Source organism: Agelaius tricolor, unplaced genomic scaffold (genome assembly GCF_023055355.1).
Source record: "Agelaius tricolor isolate 1412-34295 unplaced genomic scaffold, bAgeTri1.0.p SCAF_15, whole genome shotgun sequence".
NCBI classification, from domain to species: domain Eukaryota; kingdom Metazoa; phylum Chordata; class Aves; order Passeriformes; family Icteridae; genus Agelaius; species Agelaius tricolor.
Window position 1 is genome coordinate 20,744,296 of NW_027269275.1, and position 8,129 is coordinate 20,752,424.

General features: G+C 57.6%; 1 protein-coding gene across 1 annotated transcript in view; it reads right to left on the reverse strand.

Moving 5' to 3' along the window:
• The window catches only part of ANKRD11 (ankyrin repeat domain containing 11), a 130,019-nt gene extending 126,832 nt beyond the window's left edge, over positions 1–3,187 (reverse strand). The window contains exon 1 of the mRNA XM_071440827.1: positions 2,967–3,187. The gene's annotated coding sequence lies outside the window, so the exon portion shown is untranslated. The remainder of the gene's footprint in view (positions 1–2,966) is intronic.
• Positions 3,188–8,129: the final 4,942 nt, after the last annotated feature.

Sequence of the window (8,129 nt, forward strand, 5' to 3'; positions counted from 1 at the left end):
AAAACCCTGGGTTTATTCCCACACTGGAGACACTTCATCATTCCAGAGCACTGCCTCCTTTTAATGTATAGAAAAGCTGGAGGTAAGGGAAAAAAAACCTCTTAGTACTTCAAACACATGTCCAAAAGCCACAACATAAAGACAAAGAGGACAGATTAAACGCTGTAAAGACACACTCGTCGGGAACCTTCCTTTGAAGTGTCTGCAGGAAACACTGTCATCACGCAGCCATGTTACAATTACACAGTTAAAATAATCAGCACCAGTTGTAAGTAGCCCATCTGGTTCCCTGGAAAGGGAACACTGCTGGTACAGTATTGATTAACACGACGAGTCTCACTGACCCCAGAGAAATGCATTTGTCTGCTCTGCTGAGCAGCGGAAGAACGCGGCACGACGCCGTGCTACGCTTGGCTTTGTTCACGAGCATTTGGGGGGACTCAGGCCATTAAAACACGAGTGGAAAATAAAATAATCTTATCAGGTTGCCTACCACACACGAAGGAAGAAATTAAGCCAAAAGGTTTTTGTTCTGGGGCTTTTTTTTAACATTTCCTCCCCCATCCAAACCCAGCCCTCAAAGTGGACAATCTGCAGGTTTAAGTCTGCGAAAATGCTGTTGCAACATCATAAAAACAAAAAACTGACCATGGGGGGGGAAAAAAAATCAGCTCGCTCTGAACCATGCTTTTTTATGAAATGGAGAAACAGACAAGAGTTCATTTCTAAAAGCAGAAGCAGAACTGAGCAGCAGAACCAAGTGTGGAACACGAAACACAACATCTCCAGTTTCCAGCCAGCGCCGATATGGCCGGGGCTCTTCGGTCACTATTTACACCCGGAACGAGGCGATACCAGCCTCGGGAACCGAGGGCTCGCCGTGCTTTCCGAGCCCTGCGTGTTGTTTGCTGCACGGGCAACTCGGTTTGCAGCGAGTTTGGCAAAGCGAGCCCTCGCACTGACTCACACAGCCCGGGGTGACACAAGCCCCGGCTCGCCGGACGGGTTCACAGCAAAGCCCTTCTGCAGGCTGGATGTGCCCCGGCAGGTCCGAGAGCTCCCGGAGCACGGGGGAGCCCTCGCGGAGCCAGCGGGACCCGGAGCTGCTGCGGGCCGAGGCTGAGCCCCGCCGAGCCCGGCACAACCCGGGGCCGAGCAGACTGCGAGCCCCGGACGGGCTCGCACGGAGCCCCGGACGGGCTCGCCCAGCCCTCCCGGGCAGCCCCTGCCCCGACGAGCGCTTCCCACGGACACAAAACAGGCACGGAGCTCTGGAAGCAAACGCCAGAGTTTCCCTGCCACAGCGCGGTCCAAACCCCTCCACAGCCATCTCGGACTACTCCAACCTGGAATCTACCAGAAAATCCAGGCTGAAAACGCCAACTTTTCCCGTTTTTAAGTTAATCAAGTTAAATATTGAGCTCTTGGTAGGGCACACACAAAGAATGTATCGATGCTGCTGGGAAACATGTGAGAGTTAATCTCCTTTTCCCTCTCCATGACTCCGTGGAGTGGTTCCCCCCCCCCCCCCCCCCACAGAAAAAGGAAATAATTGGAGTCATTACATAAAAATGTTCCATTTTATGAACAAAACAAAGAAAGGAGAAATACACTGAGCTCCAAGTTCCTTAAAATTATATAAATCTCAGGAAAGCACACAGCCACTACAAGGCAGCACAGATGTTTTCACATAAAATCTTTGCCTACAGAGAGGGTAAAAATAATGTGTGTGCCCCATTTCAGAAGCCATCTCAGGAGGGAATTTTGCTTCAAGAGCTGCCTGGAATTCGCTCTCTGCCTATAGAGCCGTGTCCCCAGTGGTGAGAGAGCACTTTGTGTACAAAACCAGGAGGGGGGAGGAACCCTTTCCTGCAACTGGATATCAAAACACATCCCCAAGCCCGGAGGAGAAGCCAAGCCGTAAACACACGGCCCCTGTGCCTCAATGAAGGGCCCGTTCTGAGCCGCACAGCCCGGACAGCTGCTCCCTCTGGGAAAGGGCAGAGGGCACCGAGGGCCCGGCTCATCCCCGCTCCCTCCGAGGTCATTTGCCTTTCTAAACACGAATCCATCCCCGGCCTGGGGGAGGCTCGTCCTGAGCTGCAGCTGTTTGGGTTTTTTGTTGGTTTTTTTTTTTTTTTCCCCCTCTCTTCCTTTCTGCTAAGGGGCAAAGGTGTCGAGCAGCCCCTCCCCGGCACACAAAGGCTCCTCGGAGGACAGAAACACGGAGCGATTTAAAGATTAAACTGGGAAATAAATGAAAGCGGCGGGGCTGGGGCCGGCTGGGCTCGGTGCGGCCCCGGCCCTGCGCACACACAGGCAGGGCTAACGCCTACCCGGGGATGATGAAATGGGAAACGGAAATTACCATTTCAGACAACTTTTGGTATTGTTCCTCCCAGCGCTCACCCCAAAACGCATTTCCCCCCCACCCCGCACCCCTGCGAAAAAAACATCCCCACCCCAAAAACCGGGGTCCGGAGGGCGGGGGGGGTGCCCGCGCTGCGGGCCCGGCACGGAGCTCCGAGTTCCTCCCACGGCTCCCCACGAGCCTGCGCACCCCGAAACACCGACCGGCCCCGGGGCCCCCCCCGCGGCCCCTCCGAGCCGCCATGCCCCCACCCCCGGCAGCCCCCAACAGCCCCTCACCTCCTCCGCCGCCCCCCCAAAATCCCAACGTCCTCTTCCCACCCGCGCTGCGGCGCTTCCTCCCCTCGAGCCGACCCCGCGCCGCCCCCAGCCCGCACCGGGTCCCACCTCCTGCCGCTACCGGTGGCCCCCCCGTCCATCCCCCATCCCGTCCCGCTGCCCCCCCTTCGACCTCGGCCCCCCCGCTCCAGGTGCCGCTCCCGGTGCCCCCCGAGGCCGCACAGCCCCTCTCTCCGGGACCCCCCCGGCCCCTCTGCCCTCCGCCCCTTGTCTGCAGTACCCGGGTGCCCCCCCCGCGCCACTCGCCCGGCGCTTACCGGTGCTCGGCGCTCAGCGGGCCAAGGGCAGCCCCGCGGCGGAGCGAGGCCTGCGGCTCGGCCGGCCCCGCCGCATAGAGCAGGGGCTGGGGGGGGTTTGGGGGCGCCTCTGGGGGCTCCGGGGGTCCCGGGGTCCGGCCCTAGCGCGGGGGGCGCGCGCCGTGGCGGCTCCGGGCCGCGCGCTCCATCCCCCGCGCGCCGCTGAGACGGTGCCGCTCATTGGCCCGATGAGACGGCGCCGCTGATTGGCGGGCGCGGCGGTCCGGGGTGGGGGGAGGAGCCGCCGCATCCCTGCCCCCCCTCCCAGCCCGGCGGCGCGCGGGGGGTGACGGGAGCGCGGCCGCGCGCGACGTGTCCCGGCGGCGCCACCGCCCATTGGCTGCGCGAGCCGGGCGGCGCTTCCGGGGCGGGGCCTGCCGGGGGAGGAAGAGGCCGGGGACCGCCCGCGAGCAGGACCGGCACCGGCCCGCAGGGACGTGCTGAGCTCCGGGACCGGCCCCACCGGGACCTGCGAGCCGAGCCGAGCCGAGCCGAGCCCCGGGACCGGGCCCGCCGCGCTGCCCCGGCATTGCAGGATCACCGGAACGGGCACTCCCCGGTTGGCAGTGGCACCGGGCGGTGGTCGGTGCTGCCGGTGTTGGCACTTGGAGCACCGGTGTACCCGGCAATCGGTGTTGGAACAAGGCGCCGGTTTGGGAGGCGCGTCGGTGCTGGGGCACCCCCGACTCCTGCGGCACACGGATACAGCGCTCGAGTCCGCTCCGGGCCCCGTTCCTCCGTCACATCCCCATGGAAGCTCCCGGTGCCGTGTGTGCCGTGTCCCAGCAGGACAGTGAGGGGTGACACAGCTGCCATGGTGGGGGACAGCCGGGGGATCCCCCTGGACAGCACAGAGACAGGCTGGCACAGCTGCTCGCTCCTGCCCACGCCAGGTTTTGGGTTTCTTTTCACACAACACCAAAATGCTTCGTGCAGCTTTTACGTGCAGGGTGGTGCCTCCTAAAAAAGCGTTCTAAGCATCTCCTAAACAGGTCATTCCTGCTGGATAATGTCTCTCATTCCTTCATGCTCCTGGAGCGTTCCAGGAATGACTGGGTGACAAGGTGCTGGTTGATGACAGGCTGGGATCCATTGGTCACAGGTGGAGTTTGGGCAGGAATTGTTCCCTGTGAGGGTGGGCAGGCCCTGGCACAGGTGCCCAGAGCAGCTGTGGCTGTCCCTGGCAGTGCCCAAGGCCAGGCTGGACAGGGCTGGGAGCCCCCTGGGACAGTGGAAGGTGAGAAGGGATAACTTTGGGGTTCATCCAGCCCAAACCATGGCCCTGTTCTGCTGTGTGTCTGCACTTTGTACCACACCCACTGCCCCAGCCCCTCTGTGTCACCAAGGCAGCCAAATTCCAGGCAGGAATCCTGTCCAGGAGCAGGTCCCAACCCTGGTGTGGGTGGCAGAGCTGTCACCAGGTGTTGTTTTGGTTGCCAGGATGGGGAAGCCTGCAGGCAGCAGCTCTGCCATGACCTCATCTGGAACATTGCTGGTTTTTAACCCGCCTGTGCCAGGAGCAGGGTGGAACTGGGATCTCCCCTTTGGCACATGCGGGGCCACTGGGGGTCACACACTTGGCAGCCCGAGGGACAGCTCTGGTGTGCTGGGGGTGCCTCAGGGCCCCAGGAACAGCCCCCAGCCCTGTGTGTGCTGGGCTCAGCAGGAAGCACTGCCCCGGGAGCACGTGGCCAGCTCTGCTGTTAAATAACAGCAGGAGAGAGGTTTATTCTGAGCCTGTTAAGCTGGTCCTGTGTTCCACTTAGGCTTAGTCTTTTTATCTCTACCCATCTTCCTGCTCTGTAAGACCTACTAAACCAGTGAAAAGAAAGGGGTTGGGGTTTTTTTTTGGCTTCCTTTCCATTAAGCTTCTTGTCACAGCTCCCTGCAAACGCTGCAGGTGAGTGTTGGCCTCTGAGCACAGGAGAGGGGAAATACATGTTTTCATTTCCTAAATATAGCTGTCTGTAACTGCTTCCTTGACAACCTTGAATGTCATCCAGGTCAGAGATCCAGTGCTGGGGAGGAAGTTAAACCCTTTCTGTGTCACCCTGACCTTTTTCTATTTGAGCACAACAGCCTGGTTCAGGGAGGAACTTTCAAGTACTTAGAGAAGGAAAGCTGACAGCAGGAATGGGAGGATTATTTCCTTGGGGGCTGTTCTGCTGATTTTCTGGGTGAGACTTGTGTGATGGGGATGTTTAACCTGCCTGGCTTTGTTGCCCTGGGCTGGCTTTTGCTCCTTAATTGCAAAACTTACGACAAAAAAAAAAATCAAGTCAATTGTTGAGCACCTTTGTCCTTTGATAAAGGTTGTAAGCTCTTAAATCCTAAAATAAAACAAATACCCTGGTGCTGAGGAGGAAAGAGAACATTGTGTGAGGGCAGGGAAATTAGGCCACTTGGGGAATGTGCTGTCAGGCCTATTTCTGTCTGTCCCAGCGAGCTAAAAGGACTCTGACTTTGGGGACAGAGCTCCTGACCCTCCACTCCTTGCTCTGGCACTGCTCCCTGGCTTGCTCTGGGGATGGCACCTGCTCCAACAACCTGTGGGTGACCAAACTCACCTCAGTCCTTCAGCAGCTGTGTTGTGAGGGAGGGAACCATCATGCCAATCCTGAAGTGAAAAATTCCTGGGCTGTGCCTCTGTGGGTGCAGTTCCCTGCTGATTCAGCTCCTCACAGGATGGAGGGGTGGCAATCTATCTTTAACAGATGAAACAAGGTGTGATTGATGGCTGGTACAGGGTAAACCCTGAGTGACCAGTCAGTGCCAGCATGGCAGAGGCCAAGAGAATAAAACCTGAGAAGAGCTTTGATGAGGAAAACCTTTCCTTTAAGCTTGGCTCATGTTTTAATTAATGTCATCTATTAACATTTTGAAGAGAAATGGGTTTGGCAAACCAAGCAGCCATTTGGGAAGGCAGTGAGGAGTACAGCTGCTGTACTGCAGCAGGAACCTCCCTGACTCTGTACAGACTGTTTTACTGAATAAAGCTACTTTCAACCATCCTTGTATTTCTCTGCTGTTGTTATTGTTGTTAAGGACACTCCAACTTAAGCTGTTCCACCTGTGATACCATAAAGAAATAAAAGTGGGGGTTTTCACCTGCCTTATAGTGTGGTGGCTGCTCAGAGCTCTACAAGATGTAATTAAGGCTAGGTTCATGGAACAGCTCTCTCATATTCCAATCTGCATTGTTTTGAAGGTGTAACTCCTTGGCACAGCTTGCTTGCCCCCAGATCTGTGTGTTTTGAAGGTTTAATTCTTTGGTGCAGCCCACTGAGCACCCAGCTGAGTCCCAGTGAAGCACCAGGGCTGGGATCAGGATAGGCAGAGCCACGGCCCAGGAGCTGATGTAGCTCCTGTAGCAGCAGCATGTTTGGATCCCTCAAAGCTGGGAGCTGCTGCTGTGTTGGATAAAGTCTGTTTGCAAGGCTCCCAGCAGGATTTACTTACGCCTGTGTGAAGAGTGGTCCGTGGAGCTTTGTCCCTGGTGCTTCCTCAGAGGATGGATTTGGGGGGAAGCGCTCTCCTGCTGCTGGGTAAACGCCTCTATTGATGTTCCAGGTGTGAACTCATGACAGCCCGGCTCTAATTACTGTTTGTATCGTTACTAATGACAGGCTTTAGGTTTCCAGGCTGCTTATGGATTTCAGGGGTGTGGAGTGACAGTTGCTCACTCGGAGCTTAGTGACCTCCTCTGGTCTGAGGGCTCTGGAGATGGCTTCAGCCACCTCCCGCACACAGATGGGCTCCCGGCCTCGCCGAGCCCCGCTCACTCCAGCAGCTCTCCCGGGAGTGCAGCCCTGCAGAGTCATCTGCTCTGAGTCACCTCAGACAGCCACCTCCCTCCCGCTGCTCTGCCCCTCACCCTGCTCCTCACCTCTGCTCTGCCCCTCATCCTGCTCTGCCCCTCTGCCCTGCACTGCCCCGCTCCCCTGCTCTGCCCTTCACCCCTGCCCACTCCCCCCTGCTCTGCCCCTCACCCTGCCCACTCTCCCCTGCTCTGCCCTTCACCCCTGCTCTGCCCCTCACCCTGCCCACTCTCCCCTGCTCTGCCCCTCACCCTGCCCCTCTCGGAGTGCTGCTCCCTCTCCCCCGTGCTGGCTTTCCCGGAGGTTCCTAAGCCCCGGCTGGCAGACGGAGCGGTGGCTGCTGTGGGGTGGCCGAGTCCCCATGATCCCCTGCCTCCAGCCATCTGTCACCTGCCTGTCTTACACTGCCAGGGCTTTAGAGGTGACCCCAAGATGGATTTGTACCCCAGTGCCGTGTCCCAGGCTCGCCCTGGGGCTGGGGAGGCTCTGTGCCCCAGGGAGGAGCAGTGTCAGTGCCCATGGAACTGGAACTCACTGTGATCCCAAGCTGTTCCTGGAGGAGTGAAAAGGTGTGATGGGTTTGGACTGGCTCATGGAAAAAGGCTGAGCAGCTCTTTCCTGGTGAGGAGTTTTACTGTGCTCGAGGGAAAACCATGTGGTCTTTTAAGCACATCCTTTGTTGCTGAAAACCCTAAGGTTTTCCCGAGCTCTTGGCCTTGCTGTGCTGAAGGGGAGCATCTATCCCTTGACCTTGATTTGTCATCTGCCAACAAGTAATCAAAAAAATCCCATCTGGTGCATGACAGAGATACACAGTGCTGGGGGATGCCAGAAGCTCCGGGCCCTCAGAGCTGGGTGCTTTGTCCTGCCAGAGCAAAACCCTGGCTCAGCTGCTGGAGGGAAATTTCATCCTGTGAAAGGTCTGAATTTACCTTCCAGCACCTTCAGCTCTGCATGGAATCCTTTGATTCATTGATGAGAAGCCTGTGGATGGCGCAGTGGCCACCTGATTGCAGGTATCCATTTACCCCCCTGGCAAGGTGCTGTGTGGAAATGAGTCAGGAATAGGCTGGGGGGGCTGAGGAACTTCCTGAGCCCCAGAGGGCAGGAGTGTCTTACAGGGAGCTTGGAAACAGGAGAGGTGAATTCTCAGACAGAGCAGAGCTGTGTTTCCCATGGAAACTGGCTTCTCTTGGCCTGAAAAGAACAAGATGTGGCTGCTAATGCTGCTTCCTGCTCCTAACCTGCTCAGGAGATAAAGCAGGGATTTCAGCCTCCAATCCAGCACCTTTCCCCGGTGGTAAAC